The sequence below is a fragment of the Mus musculus genome, chromosome 10 (assembly GCF_000001635.26).
Source record: "Mus musculus strain C57BL/6J chromosome 10, GRCm38.p6 C57BL/6J".
In the NCBI taxonomy this organism is placed as follows: Eukaryota; Metazoa; Chordata; class Mammalia; order Rodentia; family Muridae; genus Mus; species Mus musculus.
Genome location: NC_000076.6, coordinates 85,332,246 through 85,348,993, shown reverse-complemented (window position 1 = coordinate 85,348,993; position 16,748 = coordinate 85,332,246). Strand labels below are relative to the sequence as shown.

The window sequence follows — 16,748 nt, the reverse complement described above, 5'->3', positions numbered from 1 at the left end:
TCAGGAACTGTATTAAAGGGCTGCATCATGAGGAAGGTTGAGAACCACTGTTTGAGACTCTTTCTAATCTAACTCTGATTCAGTTGAGTTGCAGTTTTTGAGATAAGAGCCTTTGGGGTGGAGGCAGCCAGTAAGTGGTAGATTTGTGGTAGAAACCTCTCTCTCCAACGTCTTCATGTTTCCAAGCCCAAGAACTACCACTAGATTAACACCTTTGCTTTCTCTCCTTGGAGATGCACTTTTTCGGGTCAATGGATATAAGACTCGGCCACCTCACCACCCCTCCCCAGCCAGATGCCCACAAAGCATTATCAATAGCTCTGAGCAGATTTCTCCCAGCAGGAGAGCCCTGCATTTGGAGACTTCAGATCAGGGCTGGATAGCAGTAGGAAGCAATTTGGCCAGATCTAAGCTGCGCTTATTGTTTTAACAGTGGCAAAGCTCACATTTTTTATCTCTATCTGCCGGACTCCTTGGGATTTCTCTCAATTAATTAGAAATTCAGGCAGGGAGCAGGGGTATCATTTATTAACTCTAAAGTTTCACAAAAGAATTCTCTCGCTTACAGACAAGACCATCTGATTTAGTCCTCTCATTTCTCCAGACTTTCCTCACACTAGTCCCTGCGCTCCTTTTTAGCCTCCAAGAACATTAGAGCATGTGTTCATTTTTGTCCCTGTGTTAGTTTCAGCATTTTTGTCCATGCTTATGTTATTCTTTCTGCTTGAATACCCACTCCACCCACTGCAACCTCTGCTCCATATACTGTTTATCTGTAGATCTGCCCAAACGCTTCATGTTAAAGAACGCCACATCCAGGAAGCCATCCTTGATCATCACCTTCCCACCAAATTAGGACTCAAGGTTGGGCTTCTACAGCAGTGAAGTTTGAAACACGCCACATTGTTTTACCGTATTTCTGCCACTACTCACTTGTGAGCTTAATGAGTGGGAACTATGTTGTTTTCCGAATGAACCCTTTGGGAACCTTCACAGAAATGTACATTAAATGTGTGCTAAATCAATAGATAAATTAGTGGCTAGTGGGTAATTCTCAGTGTGGAGGCTAAGCTCAACCAAATTGTAATGTAAATATCTGATAAGCAGGATAGCTGATATGCGACCCCTGTGAAAGGGTCCTTCGATCCCCAAAGGAGTAGCAATCCACAGACTGAAAAATCACTGCTTGGGAGGCTAAGTCCAGAGGGTTGTAGGTTTGAGGCCACCTTGTCTTAATAAATAGTCATATACCCCAACCCCTACGTTTTCTATTTTAAAACCAGCTAAATAATTTATTGATCCTAAGCAATATCCATCGAATAACTGCAACGGCTCAATCTTTTTTTAAAATTTATTTACGTAATATGTGTGAAAATTCATTTTCCTCTCCCTGTCCGTCAGGAAACTTCCATTCTTCTTCCATGCTTCAGCTCCACGCACGCCCTATAGGACGCAGTTCCTCTCCTGCCCTGGATGTTCAGCTCCACGCATGCCCTGTAGGACACTCTTCCTCTCCTGCTCGGGATGCTGCCGCGTGAAGGTTAGTAGTACTTCCCGCCCCAAGCCCAGGAAACCAGACCTTAAGCCTCATTACACACTGGGAATGTCTCTTTGCTGTTGAGCCATATGGGTATCTGCTTCTCATACCACCCACTTCCTTTACACTAGCCTCCCTTCCCCCATCTCTCCCCAGTGGAAACATAATTGCTGATATGATGAACTTGATACTCATTATGCCACAGTATATTAATGAGAGGTTTCCATGGCCATGCTGTATCTTTCTGCAGAAGATCGGGATTTTCCCAGCCTGCCCTGGTCACCCAGAGCGAGTCTCAGATCTAAATCAGGGCATCTTTCTCCCTACTCCTCTTCTGTACTGTTGATAAAGTAAGATAACATGTAACCATTCGTGCAGAAATGTGACAGCCATGTTCCTCAGGCCCTGACATCCTTCCTTCCCTCTGTAATTACACATGCCTGCTGGGCCAAGCTCATGAGTTGTGTTGTAATCTATGCTTATCTTTGAGGGGGATGGAAAATTTAAGAGACCTACTTGGGTTCCCAGACCAGTTGTAGTATGGTGGTCCAGCTGCTTATTAGAAAAGCCCTAATTTACATCAGTGGTAATGGATTAACCGAGCCCGTACATCAGGGCAGTGGACCTGTGTTTTCTGCTTAGGTTGGTTTCCTTGAATACTAGAATTCAGAATTTCAGAGGTAGCAACTTATCGAGCCTCCGTTGCCATCTCCGATATACTCCCTAGTGAAACATTGGAGCCCGGTGATTTTCATCCCTGGCTGTGTTCTAGAATCACCTTCCCCACGGGAAGTTCAGACGACTCTGTAGTAATGTGTGGCTGATTGTCAGCCTTTCCAAAAGAGTGGTTAGCAAGTCCTCATTCTGCCAGAGGACGTGAAATCTGTCACAGAGCAGGGGAAAAATGGCTTCAGGAATGAGTGGGCTTAAGCAGAATTCAGAGCCATCTTGAGTTACATTCACGTCTGTGCGTCTATCAGAGACAGGGGTACACCCAGAGCTCTGCGTCTGATGAGTTGGTCGTCATGGACACCTTTAAAATGATTGTGAAGCCCCAATAACCTTCCCAGAAAAGCTAATTGTTATCCACACGTACACATTGCGTTCACTTCCGGGGGCATTGGACCCCTGATACCTTGGCATGGGGATGGGGGGATTCTCTGCAGCTTTTACCTCTATCATCCTGAGCCCACCCTCTGCGACAGGGGAGTTCTGGGATTGCCACACTTATCTTCTTTTCTTGGTCCTTTTCAAATCACATGTGCTATGCCTTTAAACATCATGCCAGCAAGATGCTCATGCAGTAAGAGTTCAGAGCATCTGGTAACATCTCAGGGAACCCTGGAGACTTTTGTTACTCAGATTATTTACTGAGACCTACTAGGCACTAGAGTCTGGGATAAAGTTATGGGCAAAGCAAGCTAATTCCCACCCCTGTGCTTTCCACAGCCTGGCAAGACTCATCTCTCCCTCCTCAGACGTACACAGTACTTACATTCATTGAGTAGAATTTTCCCGTTTGACTTGAAAGGTTCTTTGCCTCTGTCTCCATTTCCCTGTTTCTGTATCTCTCATGGCTCCAAGTACAAGACAGCTCCATGTGTGTGCGTGTGTGTTCCCGTGTGTGTATGTGTGTGTGGCTTTGTGTGTATGAGTACGTATGTGTCTGTATGCACACACATGGGCCAGTTCACTTGCCCATGCATGCACATGTGGAGGTCAGAGATTGAAGTGAGATGTTTTTTCTCCATCATTCTCCATCTTTTTTTGTTTGGTTTGTTGGTTTTGGGTTTTTTTTGAGACAGGGTTTCTCTGTGTAGCTCTGGCTGTCCTGGAACTCACTTTGTAGACCAGGCCGGCCTCGAACTCAGAAATCCGCCTGCCTCTGCCTCCCAAGTGCAAAAGACGCCCGGCCATTCTCCATCTTTTTTAGTTTTGGTTTTGTTATTTTAGGACAAGGTCTCAGTACAAGCGTTGGCTGGCCTGGAACTCACTATGTAGAGCAGACTGCCAGACTGGCCTCTAATTCAGAGAGATCTGGCTGCCCCTGTCTCCCAAATGCTGTGATTAAAGGCATGGGCTACCATGCCTCACCCTCATCCCCCTTTTAAGACCAAGTCTTTCCCTGAACTTGGAACTCATTGCTTTGGCTAGCCTGGCTAGTCTGCAAGACCCTGGAATCCACCTGTCTCCGTGTCTCCTGTACTATGGTTATAGACACACCTCCACATCTTGCCTTTACATGGGTGCTGGGAATCAGAACCCAGGTCCTCACATTTGCACAGAAAGAACTTCACCCTCTGGTCCATCTCTCTAGTCCCATAGTTGACTTAACAAATTAATCAGTCTTTCTTGTGAAATTTGCCAAACTCTCTGTCCTTTGCCTATTCTCTTACAGGATATTATTTTCCACTCCTCTGCCTGTTCCACTCTACCCACAAAGGGGTCCAAGAAGCTATGGTCACATCTTTATAGTATCTGAGCCCCCTTCTCCACACCAGACCCTTTCTATTTGTGACTCAACATTCCCTACCCAAATGTTCCCAGAATTTTTGCAGTGTGGACAAAGGCTACACTGTTACTTGACATATCCCTGGCCCAATGACCACAGAACAGTTGTGTTCTGGGGACATGTAGAAACTTGCTCTTAAGGGCTGTTAAATCCACGTGATTGTGTGAGGCCCCCTACAGAGGGATGGAGTGAGAAGAGAGAGCCATGAGCTGTGTGCTCGAGACTGAAACTGCCTCTCTCCAGGCGGTCTTTTTCCTGCTATAAAATGGAGAATTCTAAATTTAAAACTGGCTTTCCAGGGCATTACACTTTTATAATCGTAGAATCGTGGTTGTCAGAGTAGGTGCATACAACATATTTTTCAGTTTAGAGTTCCTGGGCCTGATTTATCACATTTAAGAGTTTGCATAAGTGGTACTTGGGTCTCTGTGTCCTTGTTCCAGGTCCCACAGCTGCTAAGGCTGTTTAAGGAAGTGAGTGTACTGTCTGAGTCTACCTAGGCTGCCTGGGCTTCTGACTCTTTCCTTCACCATTGCCTTGTGCGAGAAGGACATTAGGTTTAAAAATAAAAACGTATGTGTCTGTCTGTCTGTCTGTCTTGTATATGTATATGTATATGTATATGTATATGTATATGTATATGTATATGTATATGTATATGTATATGTATATGTATATGTATATGTATATGTATATGTATATGTATATGTATATGTATATGTATATGATGTATATGTATATGTATATGTATATGTATATGTATATGTATATGTATATGTATATGTATATGTATATGTATATGTGTGTGAGCATAGCATGTGCACATACCTGCACTGGTATGCATATGTATGTGCATGCACAGAAGCCAGGGTAGGATGTTGGGTTTTCTGATTGACCACTCACTACCTTATTCCCACAAGACGAGGTCTCCCTCTGAAGCTGAAGTGCAGCCGGCATCCAGCAAGTCCCAGCGACCCCCTATCTCCACTCCTCACAGCACCAGAGCTGCAGACACCCATGATTTACACGGATTCTGGGTTCCAAACTCCCATCCCCATGCTTAAACAGCAAGTGATCTTACCCACTGAGCCATCCTCCCAGATCCCAAATAAAACTCTTACTGACACATAATGTAGATATATAAAATTATCTCGGATGGGTGGCACATACTCACAAAAGTAGACACATCCATGTGTTACCTTATTGCAATGTGACACAGAATATAAACATCTACACAGTCCCCTTTCAATAACTGTCCTCTCAACACTTCTCAGAAGAAACCAATAGTCTTTTTTCTTCCTTCTTCGCTGAACTTTCTACACTTAAAATCATAGCAAACACATCCTCTTGTCCATGACATCTTTCCCAAAATACTGCATTTTTGACACTTACCCATGTTACATGTAGAAAGGTTACATTTCACCAATATATAGTATTCCACTGGATAAGAAATAGAATTGCTGAATGACTGCATATGGCATATATATGCAGGTATGTGTATATATGGGAGACTTATTAACTTGGCTAGCAAGATACAGTCTAAGTTGTCCAACAGTGACTGTCTCACACTGGAGAGCGGGAGAATCTGGTAGTTGCTTGGGCCATAGGTTGGATGTCTTGGGAGTCCCAATCTGGCACAGAAGGCCTTCAAGATTCCTAGAGAGCTGTGGTCCTCTGTCTATATGGGAAGCTAGAGAAGCTATGCTAATGTAGCAATGGGAGCGATGGCTACAGACTCAGTGAGCTTTCCAGCAGAGTGAGGCTAAGTCCGCCAAATGCATGCTGCTTCTTTCCTGCCTTTCTATCTGGGCTGCCATCTAATGACACTGTCCACATTTAGGTTGGGTCTTCCTACTTTAAGCAATGTGATCAAGAAAATCCTTTACAAGTGTGACCTTCAACTTTCTGTGTTAGTTGATTCAAGATCCAGCAAGTTAGCAACTAAGGTTAGCCATCACACATATTTTTACCTATTTCTTATGGCCTGGGATAGACATCTGGGTAATTTTTTTAATTGGAGTGTCTAAAATTAACGATGTTATGGCTTTCTGTACATGGCTTTTTCACGTTTATGTAAACTCATTTATGTGGGGTGTATATCCATGGGAGTGAGATTATGGGATCTCATATAGGCACCTTCAGCTTTGACTAGATGCTGCAAAAACTGGGCTGCGTGGGAAGATTTTAAGCTCTTCTTTGCATATCTGTACAGACTCATGTGTTCCACTTTCTCATGGGTTAACTCTGTTAAGTTTGCTTTCCAAGGGATCTGTCCATTTTCTTTAAAGATGACTAAGTTGCATATAACATTCTTTGGTGACATGAATGGGATAGGATTTATAAAAATCTCTCCCTTTTTGATAATAAAAACTGTAGCATTTTCTTCTGCAAAAACTGTAACATTTTTCTTTTACTCTCCTTTTTAAATGTGTCTACATCTCTTCCCAGCAAGGCGGTCTCTAGTTTGGTTGACTTTCTATGCTGTGCGTTAGATTTTTAGTTCTGTTCATAGACTGGTTCCTTGCCCCCTTTTGTCGTCTATGGGATTGACTTGTTGAAGATCTCCTGCTTAATACTGTACTCATCTGTGTTCTGCATCTGAAACAGGGTATCATAGCCTTGGTGGGCTACAGAAGAGAAGGAATTTACTTATCAGTTCTAAAGCCTGGAAGCCAATGCCAGGATGCTAGCATCTGGTGAGAGCCTCCCCACTTCACTGTAACCTGATGGATGGATGCTTACAAGCACATGAAAGAGGGGGAGGCAGGAAAAAAAGAAATGTGAGGATACTAACTTGCCCTTATTAGAGATGTTTTAATTGTGTGAGAGGGGGAAGATTGAGCATTTGTACATATTGTGTGCAGTACCTGTGGAGGCCAGAAGGGGGTGACAAATTACCTGGAACTGAAATTATAGGAGGTTGTGAGCCTCCCAATATGGGTGCTGGGAACAGAACTCAGTTCCTTCCCAAGAGCAGTACGGTGTTTTAACCCCTGAACCATCACCCCAGCCCCAAACTTACCTCTACAACAACCTACTCTCTTCTTATGTAGCTCCTGTGGTGATGGCATTAACCCACGATGATGTGAACTCTTGTGATCTCATCAGCCCCTACCTCCTAGTGGCATTCTGGCAACTGGATTTCAACATGAGATTTGAAGGAAATGTTCAAACCATGGGAGCTAATACAATAATTGAGTTAGGATTTTTTTTTTATTCCCCCCCCCCATATAAACATTTCAAGCTCCCCGCTCTCCCTTTAAGCTCCTTTCCCCACCAAGTTAGATATGTCTGTTTTCATAAAACTTTTCCGTCCTGAAAATCTTCAGATTTGTCTTTGGTCATTTGAAAGTTGATTGTTTAATTTCCAGATACTTAGCCATGTCCTACTTGAGCATTGTTATTTATTTCTGGCTGAGTTCCTCTGTGGCAGAGAGCGCAGTTCTTTGTGTCCATCCTTTGAAACTTGTTGAGACTGTATGCAGGAAGGGTTTTCGCTGTGGTTGTTGGATCTCATGTTCTATATATATCAACTAGGCCACTTCATAATCATGCTGGCTTCCCTATCCTTGTTCTACCTGTGACTGAGAAAGTTAAAGTCCCCAGCCATGCATATGGATTTGTCTGTTCTTTTTAATTCTTTCCCTGCTTTCTTCATTTTGAGATGTTTCTTCACAGTCCGTAAAAATGCACAAATTTATAATTTATTGTGCACTGGCCTTTTACCATTCTGAAATACTTCCTTATGTTGCTATAAATTCTTCCCTAAAAGTCTGCACTATTGAATGTTAATAATAACTATGCCAGCTTCTGTGTGTTCGGTGTAGGTGTATCTGTGTGTCTACATGTGCCTGTGGAAGCCAGAGATTGATACTGGGTGACTCTCTCATCTGTTTCCTCTATGTTTGGGGGAACAGAGTCTCATATTGAATCCAGAGCTTTTCAGTTCATCTGGGTTGGCTGGCCAATGAGCTTAGAGGATCCACAAGTATGCGAATATCCTTATGTAACACTGTTAGGTACAATGAAAAGCTTCAAACTGTATTGTTTTACTGGATCTCATCATATTAAGAGAGTTACATCAGACAAAAAGACAAAAACCGTACGCTTCATATGTTCTATTTATGAGATATACAAAAATGTGTGTATATGGGACAGGAAACTAGAAGTTTGTCTGGGAAAATGATTGTGAAGAGTGGGGAGAGGGAGAAAAGGGAGTTCGAGGCCAGCCTGGTCTATAGAATGAGTGCGAGGACAGCCAGGGCTACACAGAGAAACCCTGTGTCAAAAAAACAAAACTAACCAATCAGCCAAACAAACAAACAAAAAACCTCCCCACCATTATGTACAGTGACTATATGCCAATAAAGGTTTAAAATATATTGTTATCTTGAACACTCAATGTACCCATATATTTATGTTTTCCATCTATCTTCTACCAAGCTCGAGCCAGTTGAGTAATGTCTTTTATCAGTTTAGGGGAACCCCATCACTGCTTTTCCACATACTGGCTTCCTCCTTTCTCTGTCTTGTTCTTCTGGGATTCCACGCACCTGTGTGCGCAGTTTTACTGTCCATCCCTCATCTCTCCTAGATTCCTAACTTCATTTTCATTTTTTCCCCATGTTTTCATGCTCTCTTAGTCTATGTGCTTGCTCCTGACAAATTCATCAACTCATTAACCCTTTCAGCTCTTTGTAACCTGATCACGAGACTCCACATATTGAAACTCAATAGAACCCCAGGCGTTGCAAGTTCTGGAATCTTCACTTACCAATTTAAAATTCCCTGTGTTTGTTTCCGTGTGATTGAGCATGTGTGAGTCTGGCAACTGTAGATGGACCTCCAGCTGCATGTAAAGCTCCAGGCAGTGCTGTCTTCCTCCAGAGGTTAAGTAGCCAGGGAAAGGCAAACAGACAAACTTGTTAAGTCAGTGATGGCCTGCACTGAAAACCAGGCTCCAGCCTTTATGAAGAAAAACGGACTCCTAGCTAAGCCATATTTCTGAACTTTATTTTTGACATAGGGTCTCACAGTGCAGCTCAAACATCAAGGAACAAACAAACACCTTGGCTCCTTCCCTTTGGCAGACCCTTACTCCTTTCTGATCCCTGCAGCCTCATGAGTCTACTGGAAGTAGTCATCGGGCTTTTACTTGATCATCCTTGCTGTTCAGTTCTCTGGGATCCCAGACGATGCTTGACTGCCAAGGTGTGCTTGCAGGTAAAGGCCAGTCAGGCTCCTCAGTCCTTGCTTCCCTTCTTTCTGAGATCTTGGGCTCTTGCATCTTTACAGCCTCGGTAGTTTTCTGAAGTATTATTCCAACCAGCTTTTTCCGTTGTCCTTGGCAGGAGAGCTGGTCTGAAATTAGGTAGCTATTACACAAATACCGAATGATTACCATCTATTAAAGGCTTGACTATGTTAAGCACTTGTCTAATCTCCATATAACCATTCATTTAAATAGCATAATAACCCAAAAGTCTACATTCTCTTGCTTTCTATTCTTTATGGGGAAGAAAAGTAGTGACCCGAGGGACAAGTGGTTTGTTTAAGATTATACAGTATACACAGCATTTAAGAATTTAAAACAAGAAAACTGAATTTAATACCTTTTCACTTCTCTGGGGTTCCTTAAACCTTTGGGGCCCATGAGGTATAGCTTCTGCCTTATATTAAATAAATACACATTTTACTTGAGTGATTTTCTGTTACTTCCAGTCAAGTAATTTGTAATCAAGCCGACCTCCCACCAGAGCACGTCATTATTGATATTCTTCTCCCCAGTTCATTCTTATTATCCCCAGAGCTCCTCGTATCTTATCATCTTCCCTGCCTCATTTCATTTCCCTTGTTTTTACAAGAAAACACATGGGGTGATGTCCTCCTACCCACCGTGCCAGCATCCCCCCTTTTGAGAAGTACCGGAAATAGGAAGGCTAAAAGCAGGCAGCCACGTGGAAGAACAAAGTCCTCCACCAAGGTTAAAATTCCACCAGGCGCGTGTTCCAAGCCCCAAAGCGCAGCATGAACAGGAGGTAATTGAGCCAGCTGCTGAGATGCACGAGCCACATCCCCCCAACACATTAACCTGCCCGCCTCCGCTACGAAAAGGACCCAAGGCTTCCATTTTAGCAGCATGAGGAAACACACCATTTTCTCACGTCATTCCATAAAAATCCCCTCCTGGATCCCTGCTCTTAAAAAAGAGTTAGAATACTCACGAGAAAAGTCCCTGCACATCCCCACAGCCTTTTATTTGGTGAATCCTTACTTTATAAAATGTAGCCAGCTGTTTATTTTCCCACTGTTAGTGAGATGTGATTCCCGTGGTGGGCTTGGGAGTGAGGTCAATCGTGGTCCATTTCAAGAACTAGATAAGGGAAAGGCCAAAGGAAGATGTATGCCATTGAACCTGGTGGAAGCATTTCCTCTTCTCGGGGTGGCATGAAGAAGAGGATGCTAGACAACCATCTTCTCAAGTGGCTCTGCTGCTCTCTGCCACTCAGTCTCTTTGTAGAAAGAATGTAGAGATGCTGCCATCAAGAACTCCAAAAGCAAGCTGGGCTGTCTGTCTCAGAGGATTCTAACTTTCTCCACCACTAACAGCGATAACGAGAACAAGAACAGACCATTCCATTGGCTATTCGTTACAACACGATTTAAATAAATAATCAACAGGAAGGCATGTATTTTTATCCAACTTCTACAGAAAATGTGATTTTAAAGATTAGGTAATTTGCCCAGTTACTCTATAAATAGGAAAGCCATGACTGTAATAAAAGTCTTTCTTCTTTTCAAAAATCTACGCCCCCTCTCAGCCTCTGCTCTCTGCCTGATCAATATTGGCAATATGTATTTTATAGTAAGGCCATATCTGTGCCATGAGATGAAATTACTCTCTCACAAAGGTGGAAAAAATATGTTACCAAACTACTAGATATTACTTAACAAGATATTAGACAGAAGCTTCCTAGCTCCTTGAATGAATAGCTAAGGCAATGAATCAAAGTTACTGATACCCAAATATCTAAAGAGATCTAGAGTCAGATATCCACCCAGGACTTCTTAACAGAAACTCCTGTACTTTAAAACAGGGAGGGGGTTGTGGCGCTCTGCCTGCTGTATTGAGAAGGGAAAATTCCCTTTCCCTACAGCACAGAGCTCAATGTTTCCCTGTCTTAACATGACAGCCAGTTTTTTTTTTTTTTTTTTTTTTTTGTCACAAGGCCCACTTTTATTCTTCAAAGTTATGGATAAGTTCAAAAAGATTATATATATGTATGTATGTATGTATGTATGTATGTATGTATGTATGTATGTATGTATATTCACAGTATTCAAAACTAAAAGGGTCAAAAAGATGGCTTAGCAGGCATAGAAACTTGCTGCCAAGTTGACTCCCCAGGGTCTATCCCAAGATTTCCCATAACAGAAAAATACTTGCTGGGAGCCAATCCTAGCAGTCAGACAGGACCTAGCAGAGGAGACACGGAGCAACTGGAGGGGAGCAATGGATCATTGAGTCAGAGACCATGGCTGGGTGAACCTTGCATCTCTGGTTGACCTGCGGCCAGAATGTTTATTTATACAGATTCCACAAAAAAGTCAAACTTATGGTTTCAGAGGACATACGGATCATCTTGTTTTATTCCCAGGCAGTGTTCCAAGTGCACAGAAGATAGGCATTATCAATCTCAGATCATTTTAGACTATGTGAGCATTTATGGCGTAGGACATCTTAGTCTTCAGGAGAGTGGAACATTAAAGAGATAGGAAAATGTTGGAATCAATTTCAGCAAGTTCCCAGTCCTTGAACAAGGCACCATGCTGGAGGTACAGCTTGTGAGTTAGCCTGGTTTCAAAGCTCGGAAGCTCTCTCTCCCAGGCTGCAGGGTTGCTTGGTCTCTTCACTTGTTTTCTCTGTGTTTTTTAGTTAAAAGACCTCACTGTAACTTTATGTGAGCCAGTCTCCTTATGATTGGTAAATTCTTATATTTCTTTTATATTAATTTTATGCCATCTCTCTATACTATCAAAGTCTGTTTTAGGCAAACTAATTGTGTTATTTTTGTTATCTGAGGGCAGCGTCCTGTAGACTACATATAGAAGAAACCTGTAATCTGTTCTGTTGCCGAATCTATTGTTTCTCAGCTTGCTTAGGGGCAGGAGTGCCAGGAGAACTCGGGGATTATCCAACTTTTCTGTGCTTCTTACAATCTCCATGGTGATGAAGACTCTGGAGGAGGAGTACGGACGACCTTACTCCAAGGTGAGGAAGACCCCACGAGTGCAACACGGAGAGATCAGAAACCCAAGGAGAAAGACAGACAGAGGCGAGAACAGCATCAGGCTCAGCATTGCTGGGCTGCGTCCCACCGCTGCCGGGGGCTCCATGGCTCTCGCCATCTTTCACTAGTCATGGCTGCACCCAAAACTGACAACACAAGTTGCCCTCTGACCTCCTTATCTCCCTACACAGGCTGTGGTGCATATATAAGCACATGCATACACTAAATGTTAAAGACAGAAAATAAACTTAGAACATTAAAATACTTCCTTTCTAACATATTAAAAGAAACAGAAATATGTTTTTGCTACAGAGAGGGTGGTAGTCTCATACCACCAATACCACCAACAGCTGTATTCTAGTACATGTCTCTGCTTTTATGCTATTGCTTTGTCTTTCTTTGAGTTCAGATAGAAGGATCTGACTCACAATAAAAAGGACGACTCGTGTGTGTGTGTGTGTGTGTGTGTGTGTGTGTGTGTGTGTGTGTGTGTGTGTGTGTTTCCAGGCTATGGAAATTCTTTGATATTGCACCAAAACTTGACAAACATGATAGCAAAAAAATTAAGGATATCTATGAATCCAAATGTGTCATGTGCCTTTATTCTTTGTTACATTAAAATTCTTTAGATTCCCTCCTGTGCAGATGAATCTTTTACTCATTGTAACATCATATATTGATCTGTCTTTTGGAAGTATCAGTTCACTTGGCTGTATCTTCCAAATTGACATGTCTTATCATTTTAGCCCCAGATGACATTCATCTGACACCAGAACATCATTAGAGAACGTGAAGCTCCAGGATCATAACTCCAGATGCAGATTTTATATAATTCCAGTTTCTGCTTGAAAACTAAATTTGGTTGTTGGCAACAAAACTACTGGGGACAAAATGTCCCTTGGAAGTGGCAGGAGCCCTTATACATTCTCAAAAAAAAAAAAAAAAAAAAAAAAAAACCAGATGGCAAATACCCCAGTGAGTGTCCCAGTGCTTTCTGTGCCTGCTGTTCCTGCGAGCGGAAATGGTGCTCTGAGCAAGCAATGGCTCACCCAGCTTACAGCTCCGATGGAGACGTCCGATGGAGACGAGCTCTTTTCTTAAGATAGGCATCTTCGGTCTGCAGTGAAAGTTCTGTACATATCCTGCCTGTTCCACCACAAACAGGACTGTAAAAATGTCTCCTGAATTGAGGCTCACTAAATTCAATAATTTTCACTTCTTTTAGATTTTAAGTGAAATTAAATTGTTTTATTTCTTCTTGTGAGTGTTCAGTGTCAAAGGATTCAGTCTCCTAGGACTTGAGGGTATGAACAATGCTCATTCATGCTAGGCTACCAGCATCATCACCTACCACTATGTTATACCAAAGCCAACACAGTTGGGAAGGCAAATGTAACCCAACCAAGGGTCATGGAGGCACTGCCCTCCCTTCAGTTTATGGTCCCTAGTCTAAGAACTGCCTTCCTCACCCACCCCACCCACACACCTGCTCTCCCGCCTACCCTCCCTCCCCACAATCCCTAGAAAATCACTCATTGCAGTGCTTGCAAAAACGGGACACTTGCTCCCTCTCTGGATCTTTATGGAATTACAGAGTCTATAGGCAAAGTCCGCTGTTCTCAGAGATGAGTTGGAATCCTGGGGTACCATGAAAAGTAGAAAGACCACAGCGTAATATTGTAAATTTGGGTCCTGAACAGGCCTGGCTGAGGAGGAGAAAAGAGGGTCTTCTGGTGATCTGTACACTTTGACAGAGTGTCTTTATAGCTCTACAACTTAGTGTGGCTAGTGGCTGTAAAATGAATTATTTCTAATATATATCTAAATAGTAAATTAATCCAGCAGCTGCATTTCCTTATCCTAGCTAATTCCCAGTAACCACACAGAGAATCCAAGACTTATTTTATGGCTTCCCTTCAGTATCTGGGCAGTCAATTGATTTATATTAAGCCCTAAGCAAATCTGGTTCCCTCCCAGCCATGATCCCAACTAATACTTGCAGTTAGGGCTTGCATTGCCCAGTTGAACTCCCTTAAGAATTCTTTCTCCCCCCACCCCCCGTGGCCAATCTGTTCTCCCAGCCTCTACCCCTTGGCTCCTACTCTCAGTCCTCCTGGGGCTGAGAGTAGTTGGGTGTAGCACGGAAACTTGCCGTTCTTTTTTAATATTTCCCATAACAACTTTCTAGAGTATTCCATAATACTATAGAGAGGAAGGACCATGAAGTCTGTGTGTCTGTGTGTGTGTGTGTGTGCCATAAAAAAAAAATCGACCATAGGCAAACCAACCATAGTCTTGGAAAAAATTTATTTCTTACCACTCTAAAAGCTGAACAGACTAAAGAAAGCCTCAGTAGGTTCAGAAACTGATGAAAGTCGGCTTCTCCTCGCTCAGACTTCATATAGTGGGAAGTATGAAGCCAACGTCTTTTATATAAGCACACTAATTCTGTTCATGATTACCTACCAAGGGCTCTCCCTTTAAATGCTGTCACATTGCAGGGTTGGGGTCTGTCTTAGAGTTTTACTGCTGTGAAGAGGCATGACCACAAGCAATTCATATAAGGAAACATTTAATTGGGATTGGCTTACACATTAATGTCAGGGCAGGAAGCATAAAAAGCAGACATGGTACTGGAGACATAGCTGAGATCTGCAGGCATTAGGAAGAGAGAGTGACACTGGGCCTGGCTTGAACTTCTGAAACCCCAAAGCCCATCCCCAGTGACACATTTCCTTTAACAGTGCCACACCTCCCATTATTGCCAGTCCCTGGGCCAAGCATTTTCAAACCATCACAGCACCCATGGAAATAATACTGTATTCTCCCTCCTCACCTCCCTCCTTCCCTTTCTTCCTCCCTCCTTCTTCCTCCTTCCCCTTCACCATTGTCTGGATGAGCTCCATGGATGGAGGGAGCGTTGAGTGAAGGAAGATAAGTGCTCATCCTGTCTGTATGGGGCCCTTCCTTCCGCTGTCTTCATGCCTCCTCATTTCACTCGGTGTCTCTGGATTGCTAGTGACACTGCCACTCTTGTCCTCAGGCCACAGGGGTGGAGGTGTGATTTAGAGTTGGCCAACTATGACTCCCCGTTTCCTTGTTTCAGATGGTTGGTGTGATGGACGAGACACAAGGCCCAGCCTCAGAGCCCTTCTGAGGGACTTCACTGTGGTTGCTGGGAAGGCCCATACAGCCTGTGGAAGGATGCAGAGCTGAGAAGAACACAGCTGGACAGAATGGGTGCTGTGCCAATGAGTGTGGAAGGGAGGACAGTGACTTTATCCTGGGACCTTCTGGGTCCATTCCTCAAACTTCAACATTTAGGGTCAGGATGTTGGGTGTCCCCCAATGTTTCACATATAAAAGATTGATCCCTGGGACAGTCACACTAGGAGCTGCTGTGGACCCCTTACCAGGAAGAGGAAACTTAAATCAATATGCTATTCTTCTACATCACAGTAAGGGAATCCCTGGCTTGAGGCACAGCTCAGTGCTACAGCGAGTGCTTAGAACACATAGGGCTGAGTTCAATTATAGTGCTTTCTCCGCCCCACCCCCACTTCCCAAGAGAAAGACAACTAAGTAGGCTAGGCCTGGTGGAAGGCTCTTAGATTATTGATAGCCATGCCCTTGAAGAAGATTTCACAACTTTCCATCACCTACACCTATAGGGTAAGTGGGCTGTGTTATCAGGCATGCATAAGAACTACTGAGGTTGAGTGAGCTCCCTATCTGCCTCTGGACCTGCTCTGGACCATGTAACCATGACACCCCACAGGACAACCAAGAGGACCAAGGGCAATTAGTCACGTAGCATAGCACCTGGAATTCTTCTCCACGCTAATGAGGTATCTAGATAGCCTTAGCTTTCAGCCGATGACCTGTCCTTCCTGGATATTCTGACATCCTTCTCCCCAGAGGTAAATAATCCCTGGTTCACCCTGAATAAAATGTATTCGTTCATATCCACCCCTAATAAATCAATACGAACAAGCAAGGATCATCTCAGAGAGCTGCTTTATTAAAGATCGCCACGGGGAAGGTCTTTGCCTAAGACTCTCAAAGGCTTTTCTCTTCTCCCACCTCTCTGGTACTCGGCACTCACTTCCAATCAGACTGGACCCTGCTTGTCTCAGGCTCTACTTTCCCCCTTCTGCCTGGCGAGGGGAACCATGAACCATGGACCCCCGTTCCTGATTTCTTCTCCAGGCGGTACACTGGTGGCACCTGGAAACCCAGACAGGAAACCGGGAACCACAGCATTCGTCCCAGGCCCTGCTGTCCCAGAGCCTGCTTTCCCCTTCCTTCCGGCATGAAGTGGTGTCTGACACACTGCCGGACACTGGCCTTCGCTCTGCCTTTTCCAGACCTTCCTGCAGGCAGCATCCAGACACTCCTGGCAGAGAGA

General features: G+C 43.6%; 2 long non-coding RNA genes across 2 annotated transcripts; one reads left to right on the top strand and one right to left on the bottom strand.

Annotated features, from left to right (window-relative positions):
• Nucleotides 1-1,427: 1,427 nt before the first annotated feature.
• Gm34712 lies at nt 1,428-16,307 on the top strand. Its single transcript, XR_380648.3, has 3 exons — nt 1,428-1,540; nt 12,204-12,321; nt 15,447-16,307. It is a non-coding gene; the product is annotated as a predicted gene, 34712 (long non-coding RNA).
• Gm40730 lies at nt 9,042-9,981 on the bottom strand. Its single transcript, XR_871919.1, has 2 exons — nt 9,945-9,981; nt 9,042-9,424 (listed from the first exon to the last, which is right to left on the bottom strand). It is a non-coding gene; the product is annotated as a predicted gene, 40730 (long non-coding RNA).
• Nucleotides 16,308-16,748: the final 441 nt, after the last annotated feature.